The sequence below is a fragment of the Lathamus discolor genome, chromosome 1 (genome assembly GCF_037157495.1).
Source record: "Lathamus discolor isolate bLatDis1 chromosome 1, bLatDis1.hap1, whole genome shotgun sequence".
NCBI classification, from domain to species: Eukaryota; Metazoa; Chordata; class Aves; order Psittaciformes; family Psittacidae; genus Lathamus; species Lathamus discolor.
The window spans coordinates 65,723,737-65,741,652 of record NC_088884.1 but is presented as its reverse complement, the minus strand read 5'-3'; positions in this window follow the sequence as shown (position 1 = coordinate 65,741,652).

Below are 17,916 nucleotides of genomic sequence, written 5' to 3'. Positions count from 1 at the left end.
CTTAATATGATTTGTCTGTGCTGAAGTGCTAACAGGGAGTCAAAGAGATTTAAAAAGGAAAGGAAGACAAACCTTCCAAGACCAGCAGAAATACTGGTTTTATCAAAACTTGGAGCTTTTAACTAAGTAGGGTAAAACAGATAGTTATTCAAGGTCCAACAATGAAGCCATTCAGTCAGAGACAGTAGATGGCAGTAAAAGATGGGGAATAAGGAAGGTTAAATGTGGAATTTGGGAATATCCAGCAGGTTCTCATTTCAGTGCAGAGACTTCACTAACCTGGTACCATACTTTGTTTGCAAGGTATGGTTTCTTGGAGAGCCTTTCTTTTCTTATGCCTCATGCTTTTCTCCGTAGGTTCTGTGAGCACTCAAGAAATGCCAATGTATCTGTACAGTAAATTTATGTTTTCAGGATTTAACCTCTCAAATGAGTTTCCCTGGAGAAGAGTTGCAAATAAAATGTCTGTTTTGTAGGTAGGATGAAGTATGACTATCATTTTGCATGTCAGCTCCCTCACTGCATGTCAGCTCCCTCTCACTGAAGGCCCAGTAACTGGTGGGTATGATCCACAACAGCTCACGAAGAAAGGGAAGACTACAGCCAGCTGACATGCAGATAGGCAGCTGGAGTAACCAAGAGCTCATTTGTCCACAGTAACGTCTGGTCAGCATTTGGATTAGCAAATTGAATATGGCAAAGAAAAACCATCCCAGGACCTTCACTGAGGGTAGTGATCAAAGCTCAGACTGTGCACTTTAATACAAAGCAAAACCTTGTACAGCAGAATACTGTGCAGTCCTGCATTATGTGAGCTGGATGAAACACTCGGCACTGTGGTCTGTATTAGTTGTGATGCCACCCTGCAACAACTGAGCACTTGGAAAGAGATGATCTTTAAGGTCCCTTCCAGCCCAAACCATTCTATGATTCTGTGGTTCCCACCTGGGCATTAAGGGCCATGACTCTCGTCTGTCACGCTGAGAGGGGTGCAACATGGGAGCACAAGTCTGCAGGGAGTCCTAGGCTCTGCATCATCACTCTGGATCTGCATCATCATCACATTATATCCTTAGGAAATGTATTAAGCTCCATCCCCAAAATAGTTTGTTCTCCTTTTCGCTCCCATAAATGTCCTCTGATTATCACCTGTAGTATCCCATACTGTGCTCTAGCAATGACACATACCATAGTTCTATATATTCAATGAACATAATCATATTTTTATTATCTAATATGTAAAATATAGAATTGATGTAATTATTCTGATTAAAATTCCTTTAAAAGTCTAAATACAAATAATAAAAAGTCCAGTTCACATTGGAAGCAGATTGACACTTCTCCTGGAAAATGGCTTCCAACAAGTGAAAAATGAATTCACAGTTCTCAAATCTAAAACTTTTTCAGCAGATAAAACTTTTCGAAGAAACCTTTGCAATGAAAACAGAAGAATTAATTCCACTGAAAAGTTTTGTCAGGGGAAAGCTGCTTAATCACAAGCTGTATGTAACACCTAGAGGAAACACCGTCCTTTGCTGGGTCACCAGCAGCCACAAAGACTCCTGGATTTTATATTCTAGGCCAGTCCCTGCTGAGAGTGTGGCGTCCCTCATGTCATGGCCCTAGGAGGGTTTAAATTAAACTAACCTCTCACACATTGTGTGAGGCTCAACTTAGTTTAGTGGCTTCTGCCCAATACCCTGGAGGGATATGTGTTCTCTGAAGAGTCTTCAACAAGGCCCTCTGGTAAATCCCAATTTGTTTGGATTTGCCCTCAAAATGTACTGTCATTCCTTTTGTTCTGCTTTTCACAACCGTCACCATTTTAGAATCACAGGAAACTTTATGTGGGAAGGAGGTCATGTAGTCCTGCTCCCCGCTTAGAGCAGGGCTGACTTCAAAGTTTGATAAAGTAACTCAGATGTTCTTGTAGAGCTGGGAAATCTAATAAAATCCTGTAACTAGGACAACAGAAAAGCACATGGAATGGCAAGGAAACTCTTTGTCATGGCAATTTTTTAAGTGAGAACTGAAGGCATTCACTGGCACAGTGTTATTAACAGAGTTGTGTGGCCCCTGCTACAGACTCTGTAAGGAGCTACTGTCAGCTGCACGTGTGATATATATAAAGTATGACTATCATCATGCTTATATAAAACATAGATTGCATTGTATAAAGCAGTAATGCACTGAGATACCCAGACAGGTATTTAATGCCAGTAGTGACTTGTCTGCTGTTTAATGCCATGACGGGCTGTTACCAGGTTCTGTTTGCTGACTGGTGGGAAGGTGACTTTACCTTGCCAGGTGCTTTGTGAAGTTAACTTTGGGATCTGCAGTTCTCTGGAGGAATGTTAAAAGTGAATACCAGATTAAGGTATGAATCACAGGAATCTGTTCTGGGGTTGGGCTGCAAGGTTTGAATTTGAATTGGATCTGCCTGGGGGTAACTTCACAGTGCTGGGACAAGGATTTTAATTCAGTGGAAAATTGTAGCCTTAAGGTTGTATAAGTGGCTGGACAGCTGCTGGAAAAGGATATCAAAACCTTCTGGTTTGATCTGCATTTATATGTAAACTGAATAAACACTTCTTCAATTTCTGTACACACAGAGCCATTCAGGTCTTCTGAGCTCTGCAGCTAGTTGTTTTGTGGTCCTATGGTAAGGTTAGATTGTTCCTGACTTGGAAAGTGGAATGGGGAAGACAAGGAGCAGAGCTGGAATGGAGAGCTGGAGGAGAGAGCGCAGCAGGGTTGGATGTCCTCATCATGCTGTTCCCTGAAGAGGGTGGCATCTGCTTCCCACTAGCACAGTCCTCCAGGAGCAGCTCCCAAGCCGACCCTCAAGTACAGCAGCAGCAGCAAGCCATGCTGCAGCAGGCAAAGGGCCTTGGCTATTGCTGCTCCAGTGCACATAGTAAATGTGTTGTTAGCATCTGAATGTAGTAAATGCTTACTTTCCTTGTTTTTACCTTAGTGCCTGTCTGCACTGAGCAGCAAGACACTGCATTCTTATGAGTGAGGGAAATCTTTACCCAGGGGTACAGCACCATCTCCCAGCATCCAGCATTGCCAGGGTACAATTCATGGGTATCAAGGCTGGTCCTCCAGTGAGCTCCAGCAGGCAGGGTGTGAGCTGGTGAAACAGCCTTTGATGACCAGCTTTAGCCAGATGCTCCTTGGCTTTCCTTCACAAATCCTACAGACCTTTGTGAAGGATGTTGCTCCCCTGAGGGTTCAAGTCTCCATATGAATTTATTACATCATGATATTTTCACCAAGATTTAGGCTTTCATTTAGAAAAAGTTATCTAGAAAAAGTGGTTTCTAAATGTTCTCTCTGGAAAGATGGCATTGGTATCCCATGAAGAGCTGTATGGATAGGTTCAATTGCTTGAACAGAGGCATGTTCTTTCATCTGGGATGACCTGTTTCGTCTGTTTCTGACACAACTCCAAGGGATTGGCAGACATTACACGGGATTTACAGGAGACCTTCTCCCTTCTGAGAGGGCACCTGGAGGCTAGAAGGAAGACCTAAGTGATATAAGATGGCTCTAGATGTTCATGTTTAGGCATCTTACCAGTAAACTCTGTACTGAATGGCTTTTCTGTTCCATCAGGAGAAGGCGTTCAGGAACAAGTTAGCTTATTTCAGAAATTAACAGTTTGGCAGTAATCCAGTCCCCAGAAGGCTTTGTGCCAGGCTCTGTTGCTGCTTCTAGCCTCTGTCTGGCTTCAACCAGGCAGTACGCTGCAGACAGCCACCCGACCATTGCACTGTCTCTGGCCACCATGGGGTTCAGAGGTCCATCTAGAAGTCTGGGAGCTGGGCTATGAGCCTGGGCATTTCTTGCTCCAGAGCTGACGTATCTACAGGAACCCCAGTAACTGCTCTGGGATGTCAGACCCTTTGCTGCAGCCACAACCCAGACCCTTGTACCTGAGCTGAAGCAGTTAAGCTCGCAGCAACTGAGGCAGGTAGGAGGTAGAGGGAAAATGAAATGTCTGGAAACCAGAGGGGAGGGGAAGAGTAGAAACGGCAGAAGAACTTTCCTGCATGTGAGTGCTGTGCAATGATCTGTTTGGTAACTACCACACCCTGCTATGTCCTAGAGCTATTTTTGTCTGATGACACTTCTGTGCTGACTCATCCCAGTACTCAGCTTCTGACACACGCTTATGAACCGCCAGGCAAAATATCCACCCATACTCATGCTTTATCTCCAGACCCACTGTTCTGCCTATAATGCAACAGTGCTTTAAAGCATGAGAGGAGCATAACAAGCGTTCCTCTTAACAAGACCCAATGACATGCATGTACCTTGTCATCACAGCACAGTGTTATTATCCTCCAGCTTGTTAGATAATTAGGGCATGCTCAGATGTTCTTAAAATTACCACAGTCAGTGTGAATGATACTGTTAGTATCTGGAAGAGGTGGGCTTCTCTGGCTCAAGCAATAGAGCCTTAAACCAGAGCAACAAAAGGTCACAGCAGTAAATTCAGGTTCAGGTACTGAAAGTCTGCCCTGGCTGCACCAAAGTACTAGGAACAGCAATTGGGCTGAGAGGAAATAAAATATATCTCACAGAGCCTGAAAGTGATTTGGCAAAAGTATCTCACATTCAGTAAAATCATATTCAAACTGTCTTCCCTCTACCACGTCTGACAGGGCAGAGTTGCTTCCTCCTCATTCATTCACATTGAAAGAAACCACCAAGGGTCTATACACTGTAACTGCCCAGCCTGATGTTCCCAAGTGTCAGAATTGAGCAGAGTTGGTTCAATGGAATCATATTCCCTGAGATACCATTTTGCTTGCTAGTTTTGTTTGGTTTTTTCAGCTGACGGCATCCTCTTTGTCACCAAAGAAACTGCTACAGAATAGCTTCCAGTGATAAATCCTTTTGACTCTGATTTCTTTCTGTCACTGTTAGCTGCTAGTACCTGCTGTCACTGTTATATAGCTTGTTTTACGTGGTCACTCGAAATATTCTCTTTCAGCAACTACAGCCTCTATATATACACAGAAAATTATAGAAACATAATCATAGAACGGTTTGGGTTGGAAGGGATCTTAAGATCACCCAGTTCCAACCTCCCTGCCATGGGCAGGGATGCCTCACACTAGACCATGTTGCCCAAGGCTCTGTCCAGCCTGGCCTAGAACACTGCCAGGGATGAAGCATTTACCACTTCTCTGGGCAACGCATTCTAGTGCCTCACCACCCTCACAGTAAAGAACTTCTTCCTTATATCTAACCCGAACTTCCACTGTTTAAGTTTGAACCCATCACCCCTTGTCCTCTCCCTGTAGTCCCTGACAAAGAGTCCCTCTCCAGCATCCTTACAAGGCCCCCTTCAGATACTGGAAGGCTGCTATGAGTTCTCCACGCAGCCTTCTCTTCTCCAGGCTGAACAGCCCCAACTTTCTCAGCCTGTCTTCATACGGGAGGTGCTCCAGTCCCCTGATCATCCTTGTGGCCCTCCTCTGGACTTGTTCCAACAGTTCCATGTCCTTTTTATGTTGAGGACACCAGAACTGTGCACAGTGTTCCAAGTGAGGTGTCACGAGAGCAGACGGGCAGGATCACCTCCTCCGACCTGTTGGTCACGCTCCATTTGATACAGCCCAGCACATGGCTGGTTTCTGTGCTGTGAGCACACACTGAAGCCGGCTCATGTTCAGTTTGTCATTGACCAAAACCCACAAGTGCTTCTCCGAAGGGCTGCTCTTCATCACTTCTTTGCCCAGCCTGCAGCTGTGCCTGGGATTGCTCCAACCCAGGTGTAGGATCTTGCACTTTGATTTGCTGAATTTCATAAGGTTGGCATCAGCCACAAGCATGTCAAGGTCCCTCTGGATGGCATTCGTTCCCTCCAGCGTATCAACTGAGCCACACAGCTTGGTGTCATCAGCAAATGTTTACAAAAAATAATTGACTGGTTTGTTCCCTGGTCATCTTTTTTTGTGACAGACCATCTTTTTCAGTGGTCTCTGAACATCCCAGCCTTGCACTAAATCCCATTTCATATACTTTCTAACAACTACAATCTCTCTCTACTGATCCATGCTTCTATTGAGCCATACTTCTACTAACTTTCTAGCTGGGATTTTTGATGACATAAGGTTTTTTTTCTTTCAGGTAAAGGAAGAAACAAGCAAAAGCAGTTAGATCCTTCTGCAACAGGCAGGTTACAATAAGAGGTGAAATTAAGAAGTTGTGAGTCTGCAATGTGTTAGTGATGCACCCAGAACAAAAGGAATTACTTGTATCACTTGTCATCCTGCTGATCCACTTTCCTAGCCACCAAACCTTCCATATCCTAGATTAAACCTTCCCAATTGCTCCAACGCTACAATCTAGTCCATCCAAGCTTCTGGACCTGGATGAGTCCCGTGAGTCTTAGGAAAATTTTCTCTTACACAGATCCTTCACCCTCAGTTCATAAATTCTTTGCCTGGGAATACTTCAGAGATAATCCAACAAGATTAGTAGGTAATTCCTGTAGGGCTTCAGAGCAAACTAATAAATTTAATTATGGGCTAAGTAAAACCCTACTCCCATTTTTTCTCATGACTCATGTTTGATATGTTTAGAGGTCACCACTGACTACCCCACTGTGTCAGCTGAAGATCAAGTGCAATTGGTCTTTTAACTTTCATTTTTAACCCTAATCTATTGCTGTTCAGCTTCTTTCTTTTGTCTTCACTGACTCCGGCTTCTTAGAACCATGAGAAATGTAGAAACTAGAGTCAGGTGAAACATACTGCTTACCACCCTTCTCATTTCACATGCCACAGCCCTAACACATATGAGAGTGCCACTGGCTTAAGCAGGATCAGACCTACCTTGTAAAATGGCACTTCTCAGACGGAAGACTGCTGAGTATCAATTACATCTGGCGGTCCAAATTAGAGTAATGAATTGAAATGAGAAGGGTTGCTCTTATGAAAAGGTCACGTTCAAGTCATCTCCTTGGGAATGATTCCCCGTATTATTTTCAGTTTTAACACTTTTTTCCCTGGAAATGAAGAGTCTTAGTGGATGAAGCCATACCTCTTATTACTGAGAAACCCTCCAGACATTGCACCTTTGGGGCCAGCTAGAAATAGTCTACTTAAAACTCCAAGCAATCAGGCATGTTTTTTGCTTCACATATGCTTTCTTTCATGAGATAACAGCAGCATAAAAGAATGGATGCAAAACCAACCAGCAAGAATCTGTTTCCCTTCATTTACCCTTATTCTGAAATGATAATCTTTTGGGAAACAAAGCCATGAACTACTGGTTAAAGAGGTTCAGTCCAGGTCACCAGCATTTCTTGACGTTCTTCACCTTGTGATCACTTTAACAACAGACCTCCTGGCTGCAACGCCAAAGCCTGTGTTTTGCCCTTCTTTATAGCCCTACAGAGGACAGCCACGTGGCCTTCCTCACAGGTATCCCAGATGAATCCCTCTAGGTGGCAAAACTACATGGGGCATCTGAAAGTCTTCTCACCTCAGGACTCTGTCCACCTTTCCATCCTTGCTTCTTCCACAGTGCTCCTACTTCCTTTCTGAAAAGTTCAACCATGTTTTGTGGAGGTGGTGGAGAACGAGGAGGAGACACAAGTGCTGTGCAAATGCCTGAGTGAAACCTTACTTGCAATGCATAGTTGCACAGTCCAGAAGGAGCTATATGAGAATGCTCTGGAGATCAGTTCATCCTCTTAAGCTTCACAGGAGATTAATAAGGTGCTCACTTGAAATATAGCTATAGATAGTAAAAAACCCAACAAACCCACAACTAAAACCAAAGCAAGACAACTCTTGAACTATTCAAAACCTCTGAATTTAAAGAACATTTTCCAAGTTGTTTGTTTACATGATGTTGTGAATGAACTCACACAATACTAACAAACAAGATGACAGCTTTATAGTCGCTAGAAACTCTCTTTTGCTCCAAATGATTACAGAACCATTTGCTACTCAGCCACTTCTCCCAGGAGTTGAGGGAACTTTGACCTGGTTTTTATACCTGGTTTTTGTTTGTTGGTTTTGTGGGGTTTTTTTGACAAAGACATGGTATATTGTGTTTTTCTTCTGTATATTAGATACTTGTTTAATCAAGCATAAAGTGAAGGTTACTGCTTCACAGCCAAAGGAATGCCAGAGAGGAATTGAAAACCAAGAGCTGAAAACAGTCTAAATTTCTTTAAAATAACCCCAAGCCATTACTGCCCTGTACTAAAAAGCCTTTACTGGTCTTACAGCTCAAATGCATCTTTACTAACCTTAAACTCACATGCTCACATTAGCAATGAGGAAAAGGGTTTGCCGTACCTAAAAGCACTTTTTTCAAGATACGCTTTCAAACATTCAGCTGGACAACAGACGACAAGAGCTAAGGGTTGTCTCTGAAAATCACCCTCACTTCTGTTCTTGTACTTTAAGTGGTGCCTTCAGTTTCTTTGCAGGCGCAGTTAAGGAGCCTAAGTATTCATGAGAGATTTCAGCCAGTGGAGGGCAGCAGCAGCTGGGCCTTAACACAGCAACAGTTGCTGAAAAATCTTCAGTTTGCAGTTCAGCTTCAGGAAGATGCTCTGGAATAATGACCATGGTGTACTCAAACTCAGCGTCTCGCCAAAATCTGCTGCGCTGGTGTTCACTTTCAGGAAAAACTGCAAAGTGATTAAATACTTCAAAAGCAGCATGGCCACTGTTACAAAGCAATCAGGGCAAGGCTTAAGGAATGTATTTCAAGAAGGTTCACACCTACTTTTTTCCTTCCTAAACTGTGGGAGGCCAAGCACCCCAGTAAAGTAGAAATAAGCAACAATACTGCTTATGGTAATAAGCAAACCTGAAAACAGTTTAAAAGATGTCTGAGCAAAGTAAAAAAAGAATTTATACTTTGGCAAATAGAAAACCACAAATAAATTATGGAGGGGGGAGAATTCACCAAAACCTCCCCCATGGGGTAATGGGTTTAAACTTCAACAGGTTAGATATAAGGAAGAAGTTCTTTACTGTGAGGGTGGTGAGGCACTGGCACAGGTTGCCCAAAGAAGTGGCGAATGCTCCATCCCTGGCAGTGTTCAAGTGTTGGATAGGATTTTGAGCAACCTGGTCTAGGGTTAAGTATCCCTGCCTGTGGCAGGGGGTTGTAACAGGATGATCTTCAGGTCCTTTCCAACCCAAACCATTCCATGATTCTATGAAATTACCTGAAGATTTTCTTTCAGGTTGAAGAGTAAGGAATCCTCCCTGAGAGGCTGTAGGGCCAATTAATAATGCCTCTTTAAAGAAACATAAAAAAAAAAAAAAAAAAGGCAAAAGTGTGGCAAAAATAAAAAAAGGGAACTCCAAACCTGCATTGTGGAGAAGTTTGGAACATCATAACTGCGGCGCAACAGAAGACCTGTCTCCTACTGAAGTATTAGTTGTTGAGATTTTAGTACGATAAAAGGAGAAGAGCAAACATAGCTTTTACCAAGGACAATAATGGTTCATCAACGTGGTGGAACTCTCTGTATAGGCAAGGGTGATTTGATTCACATAGTACTTCTGGATGTCGTCAAACGTTTACAAGGAAACCCCTTGGAGCATCCCAAAGAAAAGAGAAATGACATAAAATAGTAGTTTTCTGTATCACTGTCTAGTTAAGAAGAAGAAATAAAGAGGAGAAAAAAATTGTTCCCTTTCACAAAGGATGAAGGTGACTATTTATGTCCTAAAAGGAACTTGGCTATAGCCTGTTGTGTTTTATGTGTTTGTGAGTGCTCTTGAAAAGTGGGTACAGGGGAGGGTGAAAAATCTAGTGACTCTAAATTGCTTAGGACCATAAAACCAAAAGCAGACTGAGAAGAGTTGAGAAACAGTAAGTACGACAATCAACCAGCAGGTATTCTTTCTTTATTTAAAAATGCAGAGATGCACATCAAGAAAAACAATCATACGCATATAGACTGATCAGCTCTGAACTAGCAGCGGCAAACTAGTTTAGACCAGCAAGATACCGGTCTAAACACACTTGCCTTGCAGGAACAGTAAGGGACATTTCTAGTTAGCAGTTCTAGCATACATGAATTCAGAAGGTGGCAAGGCCAAAATAAACAAAAGCAGGGGATTTTTCAGTGTTGTTAAACTAAACTGTCAAACACATGGTCACAGGATGTTGTACAACCACAAAACTTAAATTTACACAAGAGAATTCAGTAAACTGAAATTCCTTGGAGGATTAGTAGACAGAAATATGCAAATCTTGATATGGAAAGTCACTAATTAATAGATTGCAAAGAGTTGGGTGGTAGGACCACAGGTAGTATCAGTGTATGACTGCCCTGCTCTTATTTTCTTCTTTCCATAGCTGCTTTTGGCCACTAAGCGAGAAAGCATACCAACAGGATACGCAGATGTACTATCTGCCCTTGTACACAGCCTGCTGTAGAGCAAAAGTACATTACCACTAATGAGTATGGACCAGTTGAGTGACAGTGCATCCCTGAATGAGGAATGTCATCATCAGCTCAGATCAGAAAACAGCCCTGTGCATTTTCTAACATTCAAATAAATCCTATCCAAGTTGATGATAGGGAATTTCCAAAGCAGTTTGCCACTCATTTTACGAAGGGAGTGAGACTCGAAGCACACAGAAGCCCGAGTTTTAAAAACACATCACACATACAGGGGCATTTTTGGTGATCTGAACATTTGAAAACAAAGCCAACAGATCTGTCACAGAACCTGTGACAGCCTTTACTCACAGCCACCAGACATTAGCATCTTGGTATCTTAAACTTTACTCTTTTCTTCCATACTCTGCCTGCATGCCTGCCTGGCTATTCTTCTGTTGCTATTCCCATAGAGGATGAAATGCTCTTACAGCAGAAACTATCTATTTTTGCAGCCTATAGCCCTAAAGCTTTCTCTTGTGTGTAATCTCTTCTGGTCTTTCTTGCTATCTAGAACAGAAGTTCCTCATCACATAGCTTTCAGCCTGGGATAGCAGTTTGGAACTGGTAGCAAAGAAAAGTAAGCCATATGAGAAAACCAAGTCAGATGGGGCAGTGAAGGAGACAGCTCAGGCAATGTCCTTTAGGGTCCCAATGCATTTAATGTGTCTGGGGAGCTGAAGCAATCACTATTTTGGTGGTGTACAAGAAGCCAATTGTGCTGTACCAACCTGAGCTGTAGCTTTCTATCCCCATTCATCTTTGACTTGCCAAGTCAGCCAGGAAAAGAATGATGAGATAGGCTATAAAAATTAAGTGGTTTTCTGAAAGCTACCCTCAGAGCTTTGAAAAGCTCTTTTTAGTTTGGTTTTGCTAGTTTATTTTATTTCAGATCTGGGGCTTTGTATGTATGGTCCATTTTCTTGCTTTTCAAGAATCAGCAGAAATTTCTCCCCCACAACACATTATTATCACACCTAGCAAGGATGTAGAGAGAGCATCTTTTCCTCCTTGCAGGGAACTTGATGTCTGAGCTCAGCTGAGCAGGCAGGGTTCTCTGTCTCTTGGTCCTCTTGGCTGAAGAATAAAACTAAGGCACTACAACAGGACAGGGCAAACACCGATGCTGATGAGCTGCAATCCAGATTCTAATAGTATTAAAACACAAAGAGGATTCAAAGCAAATTTTATAAAAGTATTCCTTCCCTAAAAAAAGCCCCCCCCCAAAAAAAAAACAAACCCAGATTTCGTAACTTTAGGAATCAAATGTTTCTGTGATGGAGCTGAAATTACCAGCTGATGACCAGGTTTCTTCAATCTGTCCATCTCTTTCTATACAGGAACAGAAGAAAACAGTTAGGTATCAAATCATGAGGTCCTGAGTAAGCTCTCAACAGTCCCAGTGTGAGGTAACACTAAGGGACTGATCCATCTGCTGGGAGACACTACCAGTAACTGCTAATCCCCTCTTTGACTCACTATCTCAAAACAAAGCTTCTTTTAAAAAACCTTGGAGATAAAATGGAGAGTTATCCAAGTTCAGATGCTTGAAAAAAACGTGTTCACTCAGAATGTTTCTCTTTTCCTCTGGCATCTTCTTCACCATAGATGGATCCATCTGTAACAAGACATCAGAAAGGTCACACTGCTGGACATTGTCTCCCATACACATACCCAGTGAAGATACCAATATGGCCCCATGTCTTGGTCTGCCAAGTAGAGCACAGCAATGCCAAGGGGGCTGGTACAGATCAGCGTTGAAGGGGAAGCATAAAAATAGGATGTTTTGGAAGAGCCCAGGCTGCCTTTTCAACTAAAAGGGGTTATTACCTAAGAAGGCAGCCATGCAATAAGCAATCCTAGGTAATTCTAATCTACTCAAAGTATCTTATGCTTTCCTTTCCATGCAAACAAATCACCTTAAGAAGCAGACATAACCCTGTGTTTTAAATTTAAATCCAGTTCCAGATCTAGACATGTCTGTCAGCTGTGGCAGGCTAAGCCCAGTCACTAGTGAGACTGGACCCAGATATGAAGTGAAGTAGTAACTTCTGCTCTTCTTCATGCACACGGAACTTCAGCAACTTCTAGTGATGAGAGACAGTTGCCCCCCCCCCTTTTTTTTTTTTTTGTTAGGCAACAGAATGCTGTCTCTAGATCATAAAGATCTGGGATCTCAAAACTGATCAAGACCCTGAAGAATACAGATAAGGTAACATCTGTATAAAAAGAAGAGCAGGATTTTCACTGTAGAGGAGCAGAAAAAAACACAACCAACCCAAGCCAAAAAAGGCCCAAAAAGAACAGAAATAGAAACTCACATGGATCACCAAATACAGATTCTTCATCCCAACTGATGCTGTGCTCAACTGCTGGCATAAGGAAAAGATGATAAAAAAAACCCCAACCAAACAAACCAAAAAGCAAGCAAAAAACCTAAACCAGTAAAGCCAGTTCATTATAATGTATCGCTCTGCAATTCAGTTAGTCTTTCTGCTTCCAAACTAGGTATGAGGTACCTAAAAGAAAGTGATCCAGAAGGCAGGCAGCCCTGCTAACTGGCACACTGCATGGACTGCCTGGCACTGGCATACAGGACCTGATGCCTCTTCAATTATGCTGTGTTTGCAGGTAAGAAGGAAGATGCAGCTCCGATGTCCGAAAGTAGTAAAATGATGAATACTGGGCTTGTTGTGCATTGCAGGGGATGTGGCCAATGCACATTTCTTTGGAGATAACCCACATTTTAATTGTTGATGCCTTATGGATGGTTTCTCTTGTTCTGAATTTAGATCAGCACAGCCAGGAGGCCTCCATATCTGGTATTAAGACAACTGGATATTATGTGTATCACCAGAATATCAGGGTACATTCATTACAAAACATGGGACTATTTTATCAGGCACTATTGTTTAATATGACAGAAAAAAATACCTGTCTTTGTCATGTTTTTCTCAAACAAGAGTTACAGGCCTCATGCATATCTTTATCAAGTTATTGAGACAAAACCTACTGTTTGATGCTCCCTCAGTGTAAAGAAATTTCTGTGGATTAGAAAAAGCCCCCACAATCACAACCCCCCTCCGCAGCATTCTCATGCTTATATTTCTTTAGAATGTGCATAAAATAGATTTGTCACACAGTGTAATAAAGACAGAAATGTGACTATTTACAAGCAAAATAAAAATAAATTCAACTCCTTACATGTTCTCTTCTGCACATGTTGCTCAGTGGAGATGATGCTGGGCTTATCTGCAGATAAAGAGAAATCAGTACTCTATGGAAATAGATGTCTCACATTCTTTTAAGCAAAAGTCTTTGTATATTGCCATAGCAGCGTAGTGTAGGGCTGGCTGTGCTATGCAGAAGAAGCAGAAACAGCGCGCTAGCTGAATTTCCTGTATCCCCTCACAGCAGTATCTCTGTACCTGGTAGTAGAGTACTTGGTAACAAGAGTTTTTCATGCAAAGCCAGCTTTTTATTACACATGAGAAACTAACTGTTACATTTTTGCCTTCTTAAGTGCCTACAGGTACTTACTCCTTTTGCTTATGTTTTATACACATAACTTGTACCTGTTGCAGGCTTGAAGAATTTATGACAAGAGTAAAAATCGGTAAACTACTGGCAATACAGACAAAAATGAACTACGGGCCAGATGGGAAGTGTATCCTAATACTGCTAAACAGGCATTTGGGGTTCTGCTTACATTTATTTCATTTCTACAGTATATTTACAGCTTGAGAAAGGAAATGGATAAGAACTTAGCTATTTCTCTTATTTCCCGTATAACAGAGCATACTAAAAAATAATTACTTTCTGAGACCTCCAAGAAATTTTCTGACTGAAGTAGGAGAGCAGACACAAACCTTTAAATATTTTTATGATGATGAAAAAGGCCAGAAACAATAAAACCCCTGAGTCCTTCTGCCTCTCATTATACTTCACAAAGGAATAGGCTAAGAAGCCAAATCGAGGCAACAACCATGAATTTTTTCTTCTCCTCTACGGGTTATTACACGCTGTAGGAATCTGAGATATATGTGAGGAGAGTAACTCTGAGCCCGTTGGCTGAAGGGTAAAAGAAATGGAGCCTCCTGGACATACCAGTCATGTAGTCTTCCTCTGTCATAAAGTCATATTCAGCTACTAAAAGGAAAAAATAAAAAAAAGGCATATTTTAAAAGGAAAGGATTTCTAAAGACTGTAGAAGAAACTCAGTCCATGAGAAACACTCTGAGATTCAAGTTTCATTCTGTGGAAGCAGCACTTAAAGTCAAATGTAGAAGAGAAAGAGGAAGACAACAGTATCCTGATCCACCCACCTCTTCTCCCCATCACTCCAATTCCTCCTGAAATACATCCTACCAAAGAAAGAGTATTAAATATTTTACTTGCTAACAAGCAGATTGAGAAGTAATACTGGTAGCAGGAGCTAAAACCCTCAGAGTTTCTCAACACATTTGGCTCAGTGCACACGTGTTGCATGACAATATAGGGAAGCTGTGCTACAGTCAGTCTTCTCCAGGCATACATCCCCCTGGAAGGCACTTGCTTCCCACAGCATGCAGAAAAAACTGTGAGCACACTGGCCAACTGTGAATGTTTTTGGAGACCCAGGACATGAAAAGTTTTGGATTTGTGCTACCCAAGGAGAAACACCATAGCAAGGGCAGGAGAGCCATCGTCAAGGGCCATATGAGCAAGATTATGCTGACTGCACAAAACCACAGGCGAACATGACTTCTGCAAAGCCAAAGAGCAACCAGTAAAGCATCAAGGCAGTGGAAGAGCTGAATTCAGAGCTATTTTTGTTGGCATGGCAATTTGCCAAGTCTGACCTATTCCATGTGGAAAATTGTGTCTTCTGACACGGCTTTTTTATTGAGATTATTGAGAAGAAAGAAGATAACCAGTGGCTGAGGATGCTGTAGTAAGGGCACCGCAGCAGGCACTGAGGGAGGTCACAGCTGGCACAGCAGACAGAGTGTGTGTCAAGACTGGCAGGATACTGGCAGTATTATTAAAGAAGTAAGATTTAACAGGAATAACACCTTCAAACTAAGCTCTGAAGAGCATTAACCAGTGACTTGGGTTGAGGTTCTCTTTCCCATAGTTTTCTGGTATGAAAACAGCTTGGGATCCTTAAGCAAAATCTACACATCTTCAGCAGTCTGGGTCTTAGTCTGTCTGTGGCCCCTGCAACCTCCCATACATGCAGGAATCACAAGGATATGTATCCCAGTAACAGGAGTTAGGTACTTTAAAAGCAGCATGACTAACTTACTGTACTCACTCCTCCTGCCTCTGCTCCCACTGGTGGTCACTTCATCTGCAGAAATGAATACAAAAGAGTATATTTAGGCCAGCCATGCTCTACTAGATGCTCTCCCAAACCCCTTGGGTACATGTGGACAGCTGCTGTGGCTTGTGTGCCAAAAGAACAAGGTCAGAACATCTGGGCTACTGGGAAATATGACATCTAAGAGATGCTCTATCACTAGTATTGCAGCAGCAATGCCAGTTTGTGCAAGCTGTTACTTCTGCATTAAGCTTTGGCTCCTTCTTATAATGCTCCAGAAAATACTCAGGTTTCAGTTGTGATGACTGAATTATCTGAGACAGAGAACTGATCCAAATGGGGGAATATGCAAAAAGGAAAGCTGGGGTTGCAGCTGATGCTCCAATAATCAAGAGGTTTAAAGAATCAGTCACAGACCATGGCTAACAGGTAGCTCCTTTCTGAAAACAGAAGGGTCTTGTGCAGCATAGCAAAAGACAAAATACAACACAAATGAAATATTTAAGTTACAAGATGTTTACTGAGCTCATCTCCATTTGGGTCAAAACTGAGTTCAGCTAGACAATAAGAAACATTACAAACACTACATATTGCCAGGAATAACTGTTGATTATTGCTATTCTTTTAAGTAGGATACCCATCTGCTAAAGAGGCATTTCAGAGTAACATGCCATCTCAGACTGACCTGAAATGTCATCAAAAGCCAGAAAGCAGCAACTGCTGCCTGAAGGGTGGAACTGAAGTGTGTCAGCACAGCAACACAAAGTTATCAAAAAACACCCCTAAAACTGCCCTAGTACATACTGAAATGTATGAAGAAAGCTGTGGGGGGAGCCCTAGGCTGAGCTAGCAGGGGGGCTCAAGGGCAGGAGTGCAAAGCCCTGGTAGAGCTGTGTGGAAACAAAATTAAAATAGAAACGATGACTTATTTTAGGATCACTGTACTCAATGGTGCATATATTCTTCAGTCTTTCATACCACACTTTAAAAATGAACTCACATGCTTTAAGGTAATTATAATTTACTCCTTAGACCATGAGCAAACAGAAGAATGGGCTTACACTTTTCGATTAAAAAAATCAGTTTGTCTGACTTTGTCGTGGTTTAAACCCAGCCACAAACCTCGTTCACTCACTCCCCCCCTTCTTGCCCTCCCCCTGCTCCTGGAGGGACGGAGAGGAGAATCGAAAAGAATGCAACTCCCACGGGTTGAGATAAGAACAGTTTAGTAACTAAGGTATAACACAAATCACTGCTGCTACCACCAATAATAATAATGCTAAAGGAAATAACAAGAGGAAAGAATACAACACCTCAGCACCAGCCAACAGATAACTCGCCCCACTCCCCCCAGCCGAGCACCGACCGATACCTCATCCAACCCTGCAGTCCCAGCCCTTCCGGGTAACTCCCTGTTACATCCTGGGCATGACGTGCTGTGGTATGGAATACCTCTCTGGTCAGTTTGGGTCAGGGGTCCTGTCTCTGCTTCCTCCCAGCCTCCCCTCCTCCCTGGCAGAGCATGAGGCTCAGAAAGTCCTTGGCCACACCAAACATTCGAACAGCAACTAAAAACATCGGCGTTATCAGCACTGTTCCCAGGCCAAAAGATCAAAACACAGCACTTTACTAACTCCTAAGAAGGAGAAAAAATGACTGCTGCTGCTCAACCCAGGACAGACTTGTAGCAATTTATCAGGCAGAGGTAACAAATACCAAAGTTAAAAAGGGTTTTGTAGGAAAGAAGGATGACACTAATCCACCTGTTGCCTTTCCGGCTGAGTCTTCATGATGAAAAGTGATATTTAGGAAAGCTAAGTAAAGCAGACAAATTAGTAACATTCTTTCTAGTCTTGTGCACTTGCCAGTGCTAGCGGACGAAGAAAGTATGAAAGAGACCCAGGCTTCACAAAAGAAAGACTTCTCCCTATTTTTCTAAAGATTATTTTTAAACACTTGCAAGCATTTTTGTATATATTCTTATTATTTTTTCCTGACAATTTCTCTAAGGTAGTCACTGACAATGAACATAATAGAGACACAGCTACAGGAAGCTTCTTTTTCTTTTCCTGTGTAGATTTAAAGATTTATTCATTTAGTGATGCATTTGTTTAACATCACTAACACTGGGATCCCATGTTTCTAAGAAATAATGTATTTTATGTGGAAACTC